Below are 12,243 nucleotides of genomic sequence, written 5' to 3' on the forward strand. Positions count from 1 at the left end.
TCATTCAAAAACCTGTTGCTACAGAGGGTTCCCGGAAACTTTATTGGCTGCTGCAAATACGAGGCTGGACTTTTCATGGTGTTCACGTCATTGCACCACTTATGGTGGGGGATCTTTTTGTGCCTCACTGAGAGTGAATGGAACCTTCCCTCTACGAGCTGCATAATATGTTGCAAAGGATGGTCCGACGCCCCAACCCCTGGTAATTGAATTAACCTGCCTGGGATTTGGAACAGTCCGTGTTTGTTTAGAGAACATTCTCTCTTTCTTGATCTCATTAACCTTATCATGCTAATAGGTTTGCAATCCCAAATTTAAATTGAATAGGTTGATGTAAAAATGCCCTGTGCCCATTTTGTGGTTGCATAAAAGAGTTCACAATATACTGGCTACTATTTAGCCCATCCCTGTAGCAAATACATAGGTAATATTTGGGTCACCGGTTTGAACTCCACTATGCACCACCACCACTTTGGAACTAGGTAAAATCAGCATCTAACATTTATGAAGCAAGAGATGGTACAGTCTATGGAATGATTTATATAAATGATCCATAATATTTAACATTATACCCACACAAAGAAAAAGAAAATGTTTCAGGCTTCGACAGCCTCTGCACATTTTTCAAAAAGACCCCCCTTTAGTTCCTTACCAAGTTAGTCTCTGATTTTCACACCTACCATTTGATTTGTAGTCTAGTTTTGTCTTCATAGACCTCATTCTATAAGTGCTGTGGAGTCACTCAATGGCTGAATTAATCCGTAAGTAATTAAACTACTGCCAGTGAGAGAAGCATACTTGTTGAATGCATCAGTCTTGTTATGTAATAACATGATGTACCCTTCCTTCACCCTCCTTTTTCCACTTCACCCCTATAGTCATTCTAAAACTGAAGCAAACCGGATTCTGGAAAACAATATAGTCCTGCTCTGTGATTATAGAACATTTCACTTGCTTTGGCAATGCTAGTCTTCTATTATAATATATCCCTTTTATGTAATCTTTGTTAGAATTGGCTATTACGTTCACCAGATCTTTGTACAGTGCTCTGAGCCCTCCTCGTGTGCCATTTATCTTGGGCACTGTAGTTGCAAGTGTCCCCTCTACCTTTTAGCCTCCTTTTTCTGACTAGTCCCCACTCAGGGCAGAATAGTGTTTTTTACCTTCCTCACTTTCCCTCGACTTATGTACATACTTGACACTGACATTTGTTATAGCTCTAAGTTCGGGAATGTCTAGTTGTCTACGAATATGTATTCTGTCATTCGATTTCCCCAAAACCTGCTATCACCCTTCAACCCTGGGTGCGCCATTTGTGAAAACAGAGTTCAGCCCAGCGCTTCCAAGCTAGACCTTTTCCAGTGCTAGGCTGCACCCTAATTCGCACAAGCACCAAGAAGCTTCTCAGCATGCTGTGAGTGATAAACGCAATATGTCACACCCACTTCATTCAGTCAAGACATCCTGCCACTGATTATAGTTTATTTTTTGAGTTTTTGAAGGAGGAAAAATTGCCAATTGAGTGTCTTCCAAAACGACCAGGTGTCTTCACTATAACACTTCCAACTTGCCTCACCACGCTAACGTCTTCAGGCCTTCTGTGGATTGTGATTTATTTAATTAATGAATTCATTAATAGGTGTATTTGAGGACTAGCCCATAAAACATGTCCTACATCATAATAATCACAAATAAAAATTATAAATCCACAATTCTTAAAACTTTGGCAAATAAACACATTTTGACAGACAGAAAGTACTGACACTAGAAAAAGTATTTTAGTATATTGTCTGAAATCAGAGTCATAATTTTGCATATGCCAAGTAATCCATGGAGGCTGTTGTTAAAATAAAGTTCATAGTGGATTCATCATGCCTATAGCCACATTGTTATAGGCATGCCAACATTAATATAGTTGAAGAGCAGTTAAAAAGACAAAACAGTTAAAGAGGGCAGAACTGTCGAAGGTCATAACATAATGCCCACCCTTTTCCTTATTAGTCAAACTGCATGCAAGTAGCGGCTGAGTCTGAAAACATTAAGATGACTAGTGTCAAACTAAGTTTCGGTAGGCCTCTTTGTAGTTTCATTGTCTTGATTCCAATCCACCTTTGCCTATCATACACTGTACAAGAAAATAGTACATGCTGAACGTCCTCAATTGCATGGTTGCAAAGTGCACACCTTTACTTTGGCTGGATTTCCAGTTACAAGTGACCTTGCTGGCCAACAGTATACCCAACCTGAATTTTATAGACATAGTGCGGGCCTGAGGTGGTGGGATTGCATCCATGTATGGTCCCAGTGCAGTTGCCTATTTAAAAGATAGAAATTCTCCCACCAACCCCAAGATTTAGCTTTAAAATGGTTGACATTGATCTTGCTATAGCACTGATATTAATTATAGAGGGGTTGCGCCAGTAAGCAGTCAAACCAAAGTCATTAACATAAGATTTGTATGCGACAACCAGGGATAAAGTATTGCTTGGCTTGAGTTCAAAACTTCATCTGCAGCTGGCCTATATTGCTATAACTTAGGAGTGGACCACAACCTATCCCAATAGAGAATGGGTTTTAAAGATGCTATTTCACCCAAATCTTTTGAACCTTGTACCAAAAAATAGCTGGCTTTTAGGGGTGCTTTGGGGCAAATTGAATAGGGATCTCAAAAAACTGTTTTCTTTGAGAGTCAATCCATTATTGTTTGCCCCATACAGGTCTGCTGCCTGTTCCTTTGCACTATAGACTTCAATTACTGGAGAGACAGATCTTGTAGTGATTGCCTTATATACCTTTGTGCGGATGCGAGGTGAAGTAAAATCAGTTTGCATTTTTGGATGTGGGATTTCCTAATACAGGTTGTGTCAATTATGACTCCCTAGATAATACATCATTCGAGGTTTGTGTGGATGTAGATACACATGATTGCATACTCCTGCCATCTAGTGTTGGGTCCGGATGTGTACAAGTTGTTTTTCTTCAAAGATGTCTTTTGACTCATGAGGTCTAGTGACTCCTCCTCTCTGTGATAATGCGCATGGGCATTGACTCCATTGTTTGATTGTTTTCTGTCTGCCATCATGTGTGGACGTTTGTGCCTTCACTCTCTTGTCAACTCCGTCACGGGCGTGTTCGGTTAGCATATCCCATCCTTTCATTGGAATTGTTTTTTTGTTCACGTTCTCCATCTGCGTATCGAACCTTGCCTATAGCGTTTTGGTTCCTTTTGACTCTAGCCCTACTAGGGCCTCACCCCGAAGAAAAACAACACCATCAACCATTGCCAGCGGAGTAAGAGGCCTTTTATATAGATGGTAGTTCTGGCTCCTATCTAAAAGTCGACCTGGAAATGGAGGACGTCCTGTCTGCCCAACAAGCTGTGAGTCCAGTCTCCCCTACCCCATACATCGACCAGATCCCACCAAGGGATACTCTGCTCCTCTAGATCCACTGTCAGAGGCCTTTGGTCCACCACTGCTTTCTGGCCATGGTGGGCACCAGGCAGCTGGTTTTGACGCCCCGGCGTCTGGCTCAGTGTCGAAAGCCCCATCGAAACTGAAGCCTTAGGCACCAAGTACTTAAGCTCCGTTCTGTTCCCCGACACCTGCTTGATCATCGATGCAAAGCCACCTGTCGACATCCAACATCTCGATGCCCAAGCCAAAATCCAGACCAGAGACGAAATCTTCGGTGCTGAGAAATTTGAAGCCAATATCCAAGTCTGGTTGCAAAACATCTGTGGAACCGATCCTGCTTAGACTTTAGGAACAGATGGACGTGCAGCAAAAACAAATTCATATCCAGCCACAAACTGGACAAATACTGGCAGAGGCTTCAATTCCAGCACCTCTTCCACCAACTAAAAGAAAACTGACCTTTCAAGAGGCTTTGGACATTCCAGTTCCTCCCAAGCAGGGGATCAGGCTACTAGCCTTTTGCCCCTTCCACCTGTTTCACCACCTCCGCCTCCACCACTACTCCGACCAGCCTCACGTTCGCCTTCCCATGATGTACAAGACCCATTAGACATCTCACCACAGGGTTCTCCTCAGTCAGATACTGCTGCTTATGGTGGGACACAGGACTCCTTTGTAATGCCACCACCAGATGACCCCTTGGATACATATGATGCTAATCCCCCCTGCAGATACAGACCTAGAACGTTACCCTGCATGTCCTACTCCTCCTCCTGATGATGATGCTATTGGCTGCAGAATTCCACAATGTGGAATTATATAAGGAACCTCTTGAGTATGACTTATTCTTTGACCCACTTTCGAGAACCCATAGGGCTACACAATATCTCCCTATGCTAAAAGGTATGTAAGACACACTGTTGATATATTCAAAGACCCCATTAGAGCTAGGGTCATAACACCCTGGGATGACAATAAGTAAAAACCCTCACCATCAACCCAATATACATGAGGGGCCAGTTGCCTCCGGAATCCATTGTCACCACCAATGCCTGCAAACTTGCCAACTCTCAGGCAAATGGTGATACCCCCCTCATTACAAGGAGGGTACAAGGATTGATGCTGTGGGGATGAGAGTTGCAGCTCAACCTGCCAATCTTTGGCTCATTGCCAACTCTCAGGGTCTTCTGGCTCGCTATGACCGCGCCCACTGGGATGAGATGGAGGATCTCCTCCAATATTTCCCAGAAGAGCACAGGAAGAGAAGCCAAGAACTGGTAGCAGAGGGGAAACTAATATCCCATACCCCCATAAGATGTGTGCTAGATGCTGCTGACACTACAGCCAGGGGGATTAACACTAGCATATTACTAAGGCACCATGTTTGGCTTCTGTTAGATTTGGCATCCTTGGCGTGGTCTCCCCTAACTTTTTGCCTCTGCTTCCCAGGTTGTTGATGTGTGCTGGACTCTGTTATTGCTGTTTTTGATACTCTGGGAACTTTACCACTGCTAACTAGTGCTAAAGTGCAGGTGCTTCTGTGTATAATGTATCTGTAATTGGTTCTCTGTAATTGGCATATTTTATTTATTAGTAAGTCCCTAGTAAAATGCACTAGAGGTGACCAGGGCCTGTAAATCAAATGCTACTAGTGGGCCTGCAGCACTGGTTGTGCCACTACATTAGTAGCCCTGTAAACATGGCTCAGACGTGCCACTGCAGTGTGTTTGTGTGCAGTTTTAAACTGCCAATTTGACTTGGCAAGTGTACCCACTTCCCAGGCCTAAACCTTCTTTTTTTATACTTGTAAGGGACCCTTATGGTGGGTCCTGGGAAGCCCCATGGGCAGGGTGCAGTGTATGTTAAAGGTGGGACATGTACTGGTGTGTTTTACATGTCCTAAACAGTGAAATATTGCTAAATTCTGTTTTCACTGTTGCAAAGCTTACCTCTCACATAGGTTAACATTGGGGCTGCCTTTAAATATCATTAACGTTCAGATTCTCTTTGAGAGCAGATGGAAATATGCAGTTTGGGGTCTCTGAACTCACAATTTAAAAATGCATCTTTTAGTGAAATTGGTTTTTAGATTGTTAGTTTGAAGATGCCACTTTTAGAAAGTAGGCATTTTCTTGCTTAAACCATTCTGTAACCCTGCCTGTTTGTGGCTTTCCTGTCTGGGTCAATTTGACAGTTGGGTGGTTTGTGAATCCCCTCTAGACAGTGAGACAAAAGGAGCTGGGGTGTAGCCTGCATATCCTGATGGGCCATCTGTGCTAGAGTGGAGGGAGGAATGGCCATTTACACCTGAATGGGCAGTGCCTGCCCTCTCACAATGCAGTCTCCTGGTGTGTGTCTGGGGCCTGTCCTGGGCAAGGCAGGCTCTTGCAAACAAGAGAGGCTCCACTTTGAAATTTGCCAACTTCAAAGGCAGAAAGGGGTATATAAGTATTGGACCCAAAACCCCTGAAAATTAGATCACTTCTGGATTCAAGAGGAACCTCTGCCAAGGAGAAAAGCTGGCCTGTGACTGTGCTTTGTTGGGCTATCCTGCAGTTGCTGCTTCTGCTTGTGAGAAGGGGACGGAGACTGGACTTTGCTGTGCATTCCTGCTTGAGAGGTATCTCCAAGGGCTTGAAGTAGAGCTTGCTTCCTGTTTAGAAGCCTCAGGGACAGCAAAGGCTTCACCATCCAGTTTTGAGTCTACATGCTGTGGACCCTAGCTTGCCAGATGTTGCCATTCCAGTTCCAGGGCCCCCGGAAGTGAATTCCTGGAGAAAACTTGTCTAATGACACCGGGTGACTTCGCTAAGGATGCCGCTGCACGGGAACCCTGACACCGCCTGCCTGAAGCTGTGGACCTCGCAGAAGCGCGACAACCCTAACGACTCTGAAGGCCTCGTGTCGCCGTCGCCGCAGCCGCTGATCCCGAACGACCTCGCTGAGATCAGAGTGTCCTAAGTCTGACGTCCGTGACATCCGACGCCATTGTAGCGCCTGCAGTCCTGTGACATCATTGCGACCCCTTGAGGTTATCCTGCAGTATTGTGACTTCGTATCTGCCAGAACCAAGGGACCGACACCTCTCAACTGACGCCACCTCACCTCCACTGCTCTGCACTAAGGACCAGATGCCTCTTTGCGACACCTCTGCTCTGTAGCACTGGAACTGACGCTGCATCGGATCCAGCAATGCCTGGCGCCCGGACTCTGTGCACCGGTCTGTTTTCTACTTGTTACAAAGGTACTGTACCTGGGGCTTTGTGCGACTCTGTAAACGGCGCCAGTGGCGTCGCTTTGTAGGAAACGACTCTGTCACAACGGCGCTTAATACCAACTTGCAGTATTTGTGCCTCTAGGCACTATTCTTGTGTTTTTAAGTGCTAAAATCTAATTCATAAGTGTTTATTGTGGATTTTGTATCATATTTGGTCTTGTTTATTTAGATAAAACATTTACTATTTTTCTAAACCTGTGTTGTCATTTTGTAGTGGTTCACTGTATTACTGTGTGTATTGGTACAAATACTTAACACATTGTCTCTGAGTTAAGCCTGCCTGCTCATGCCAAGCTACCAAGTGGGTGAGCGGGTGTTAATTGAGTGTGATTCTCCTTTACTCTGACTAGAGTGAGGGTCCTTGCTTGGACAGGGGGGCAGTCTGACTGCCAACCAAAGACCCCATTTCCAACAGCTTAGAATTTGCCTTTTGATAAAGAGCACCTCTTTGGTCCTCCGGTAGACACCACACTTTAGAAAATAGAAAAGCACACGGAGACTGCCACAGCGATTGGGGGGGGGGAGTGGGGCCTTCAAATGCCCACTCATGACCTCTTTTGTCATCCCAGGTATTGTGGCAGCTCAAAAACACCTCCTCAGATGGTTCCACTTCATATAAAAAAACTGCAGGGTAAAGCACATCCCCAAGGGGTTTCTATCATGGCTCCTACAGAGGCAGTTTCATTAAAGGAAGAGGTAAGTGTGCCTCCCATCCTGGAACAATACTCTCTACTAAGCAATGACTTCCCTCTCCTAGCCCCCGATCTTATAACGCCTGTCGAGGGCCGACTACTGGACTTTCTCTCCCCATGGCAAGAAATTGCATCAGACCAGTGGGTGTTAACCATTATCAAACATGGCTATTGTCTGGAGCTCACTACCCCTCCTCCCAACATTCCACCTTGCACTCACGGGTTATCACCGGAACAACAAAGGTTGCTCAAACAAGACGTACAAGCTCTGCTTCTAAAAGGAGCTATAGAACCTGTCCCCCTGAACACCAGGTTTAAGGGATATGCTCTATACTTCCTAGTTTCCAAAAAAAAAGATGGGTCTCTACAAGCAATCTTAGATCTCAAGCCACTAAACGAGTACACGCTATCAGAGCACTTCCACATGGTTACACTGCCAGATGTAATTCCACTTCTGCAACAGGGCAACTTTAAGGCCACACTAGACGCCTGCTTTCACATACCAATTCATCCAGCTCATCACAAATGTCTCTGATTTGTGGTGGGTGGCAAGCATTATCAGTTCGAAGTGCTTCCTTTCGGGGTGACTACTGGACCTAAAGTATTCATCAAATGCCTACCTGTGGTAGCAGACCATCTACGCATTCAAAAAGTACACGTTTTGCCATACCTCGACAATTGGCTTATCAAAGCCAACACTCACCAACAGTGCCTACAACACCCGACACCTAAAGCAACCACTGCACCAATCACCGCCTGCCTGAGTTGAAGTGGGCTCCTGGTGTCAACAACGTCCCCCAGCTCTCCTGAGCTCAAGCCCACTGTTGGTTGACCCTCCTGGACTCCATGATGACGCCTGCAGCCTCAGACCACAGGGCCCTCCAAAAGCGAGAGCTCCTGGACAATGAAACCTTATGCCAAAGGACACGCCTGCATACGTCACCCCTGGGCCCTGGTGAAGAGGACCAAAGGTGCACCTACGTTCTCGAGCACCCCATGTTTGTGACCTACCTGTTGGTTGCCCCGACTGACCCATCAGCCAGAGCCTGCAAGCTAAATCCACAGAGACCAATACTCATTGAAATACATTAAGCAACCGATGCCAAACCGAACATCTGCACCCGGCCGTCCCAGTGCTGCCTCAAGTGACTTGTTGGTGTGGTCCTGACCCTTGCCCAGTTCTCACCTTAAGTCTACAAGATTGGTCCCATGAATCATCATAAAGTGCTTGTTTGCTGAATGGGTTTCCTTCCGTAGGTTAACAGTGAAGAACTCTGAAATTGCACTGTCAATTTTTTAAGGTAAAAATAATTTATGCTTAAAAACGTACTTGCCTTATAACAAAGTTCTTGGGTTCCAAGTATATATAAAAAGAAGTGTTATTTCTCTAAACTGGTCTCAGATTTATTCTTTGAGTGTGTGTCTCATTTATTGCCTCTGTGAGTACAACAAATGCTTAGCACTAGCCTCTGATAAGCCTAACTGCTCGCCCACACTACCACAAAAATTAGCTCTATCTACTTTTGCCTCTGCAACCCAATTGGGGATCTACTGGACTCTGCACAGTATACTTTTTCGTGCACCATAAAGAGAGTCAGCTTCCTACACCTACTCACTGTTACTCACTGGAATGGGTTCACTGCTGAAGGATTTCGCAAACAAGGGTTTCTGATGGATACATCTACCTGTGTATTCTGCACCTTTTGAATATTCACATTGCGCCAGCATTCAGCAGAATGTTTTTCCTTTTAGCTCGCCACATCGACGAGGACGTCACAATGAAACAGCTTCGCACGTGACTCCTCCTGACGTCATCGGAGCCATAAGAAGTCCTCGCCGGCATGCTGACATCAGTTCCCTTTTTTCCACACCTTCAATGCTGCTTTTCTACCACTCCAGGTAATTACACTGTTTAGAGGGAGCTTCGTTGTTGAGTTTTGTCTGTGCGACAATGTCTCCGCCCAAAAAAAGTCGAGCTTTAAGCCTTGTAGAGAGTATGGCGGTCACATGTCAGTCACTTACCCTCACGAAAACTGCCTCTAGTGCCTAAGGTCTGACCATGACATCAGGAGATGGTCTTCTTGTCAAAGCATGAACCCGAAGGCACTAAAAGAAAGAGAGGCAAAGCCGTTCCTGGCGAAAGCTAAGAAAGAGAAGCAGGGCCATCGAAGATCCAGGTCTGGAGAGGAGTCGTCGTGATCCCACAGGTCTTTGAGGTCTCACAAGAAGCGGTGTTGTCACGGTTCATGGTGTCACTCATCCTGAGATACCAGCCCTCGCTCTTTGTCTCCAGCTCTGAGCTCTCGGCGATGTTCAACTTGGGAAGTGAGTCCCACTCTATCGCATTCTCAACCAAAGTCACCTAAGGCGTCACCGGCGTCACACTTAAGTCCTGCAGTGCATTTTTCTACTGTGACTCCATTGTCTCAGGAGATTGAAGAGCAGGAGACAAGTCAGGTCCATCCTCCAAAACAGGAGCAGGAATATCCGACCTTTCTGGCCCCAGGGATGAACCCATCCAACTTCTTGAATGCTATGTATAGCATTTTTAACAGAGCAATGGCCGCTGCTGGTGTGCCTGCAGGCCCCACAGGTCCTTTGGCCTTTAATCTCAGAGGATTCCTGACACCGCATATGCAGGCTTCTTTCCTGCCTATGACTTCCTATTAGTGGTCCAGAGCGGCACAGCGAAAGATACCATCTCCTTTAGAGTTGTTGGTGCCGATTCCGGCGTCGCATAGATCTCGTCCGGCATCGAGTCAATCTTCACCTACCCAGACTAAGGTCCTGGCGCCAGCCCTGGCTTCACCGGCGCCGCAACAGGTTTCCTTGACTTCAGCGCATTCATTATCAACACCGCTGCTGGAATCCAGGTTGAGATATAGGAGGGAAGCATTGCGGCTCTTGGAGGAGCAGAAGTATTTGGAAGAACAGCAGGAACTCGAGGAAGAAGAGATTCCATTGCCTTTCCACAACTTTGAAGGTATTGAGGTAGCGAGTGGGCTGGACACATCCCCTGAGTGGGAATTGTTATTCCCTGAGGGTATACCCCCTCCGGAGATTACCTCATATCATGGGGTAATTAGGAACGTAGTAGAACTTCTGGACTTATCACTGCCTACTACAGAATTGAAGCTGCACATTTTGACTGAGTTTCTCCATTCTTCCTCCGCGGCATCAGAACCCTTGCTACAATTTAATGTGGAATTGTCAGAGCCAGTTTTGGATCTGTGGCAGAAGCCTGTTACTACTCCTGCAGTTTCAAAGTCCATCGCCAGGAGGTATAGAGCTGCACCTGGTGACCAGCAAGTTCTGAGTCAGCATCCAGCACTGGAAAGCCTGGCAGTGCATGCTGCTTTTTCAGCAAGGGCTGATGGATTCGGCCAAATAGGTCATCCCCAAACTGCTGCAGGATGTGCAGATTCATTTGGCAGAGCTATTGCAGGACAGTCGAGTGGCAGCGAAACAGGTTATACAATCGGGCCCGAAAAATGAGAGAGCCATGAGGACTTCAATTGCTAGTATAAGGCATGCATGGCTTAGAGGGTCGAGGTTCTCCCCTGTCGTACAGTCCACCTTAATGGATCTTCCATTCGACGGATCCAGATTATTTGGAGCCAAGGCAGATCTGGCCTTAGAGAGGTTTAAGAAGAATAAGGCTATTGCCAAGTCATTAGGACTTCAGACACTTTCCTCAACCTATAGACTTTTCTGTAAGTTTAGGGGGTTTGGCCGTAGTTCATCCTTTCGTGGGAGGCAGCAGTTCCAAAATCAGCAGTTTGCCTCTATAAACCTCTATAAAACCTAGAGAGGTCGTGGGAGACCTAGGCAGCGTGGTTTTGGCCAACAGCCTCCTCCTCCTCCACTTCATCTTCTGCTGTAAACCTCAAGGGGAACCAACCCTAGTTCTCCCTTCTTTCAAGAGCATGTGTGGCCTGCAGGGGGATGGTTAATTCATTTCCTTCAAAAGTGAAAGTCAATAACAATTGACAGTAGGGTGTTTGGCATTGTAGGAAATAGGTATGCCCTTCCCTTTCTGGAGTTTCCCCCTCCATTCCCTCCCAAGCAAAGTTTTTGTTCGGAAGAACATCTGCTGCTGCTTCAGCAGGAGGTACAAAATCTGCTTTTAAAGGGGGCAGTGGAGTTGGTTCCAGAGCACGAAAAGGATCTGGGAAGTTTTTCAAGATATTTCCTGATCCCCAAAAAGGATGGTCATTTACGGCCCATCCTGGACCTGAGGATTTTGAATTGGTTCCTCAAACAGGAGAAATTAAAAATGCTGACCCTAGCACAGGTGCTTCTTGCGCTGGATGAGGAAGACTGGATTGATTCTCTCGACTTGCAGGATGTGTATCTTCATAGCCCCATTCTGCAGTCACTCGGGAAGTATCTCCAGTTCATGGTAGGGACACAACACTACCAGTTTGCGGTCCTTTCTTTTGGTCTTACTTCCGCTCCTCGAATCTTCACAAAGGTGATGGCAGTGGCTGCAGCGCATTTCAGAAGGTGGGGAATACCAGTATTCCCTTACCTAGACTATTGGCTGCTAAAAGCAATGTCTCCAGATTTGGTGCAGCATCACTTGCAGTTGACAACGCATCTGTTGTTCAATCTGGGGATTTCAATTAGTGTCCCCAAATCTTACCTGGAGCCTTCTCAGCTCATCCTGTTCATAGGAGTGCTCCCGAACACTACAGTGAATTATGCCTGTCCTCCTCCACAGAGGATTCAGGACAGTCAGGCTATGATTCCAATGTTTCACAATGGGGCTTTTGTTCCAGTCCTAAAGGCTTTACGTCTGCTCAGCCTGCTTGCTTCCTGCATTCTGTTGGTCACCCATGCACGCTGGAACATGAGG

Source organism: Pleurodeles waltl, chromosome 3_1 (genome assembly GCF_031143425.1).
Source record: "Pleurodeles waltl isolate 20211129_DDA chromosome 3_1, aPleWal1.hap1.20221129, whole genome shotgun sequence".
Classification (NCBI taxonomy): Eukaryota; Metazoa; Chordata; class Amphibia; order Caudata; family Salamandridae; genus Pleurodeles; species Pleurodeles waltl.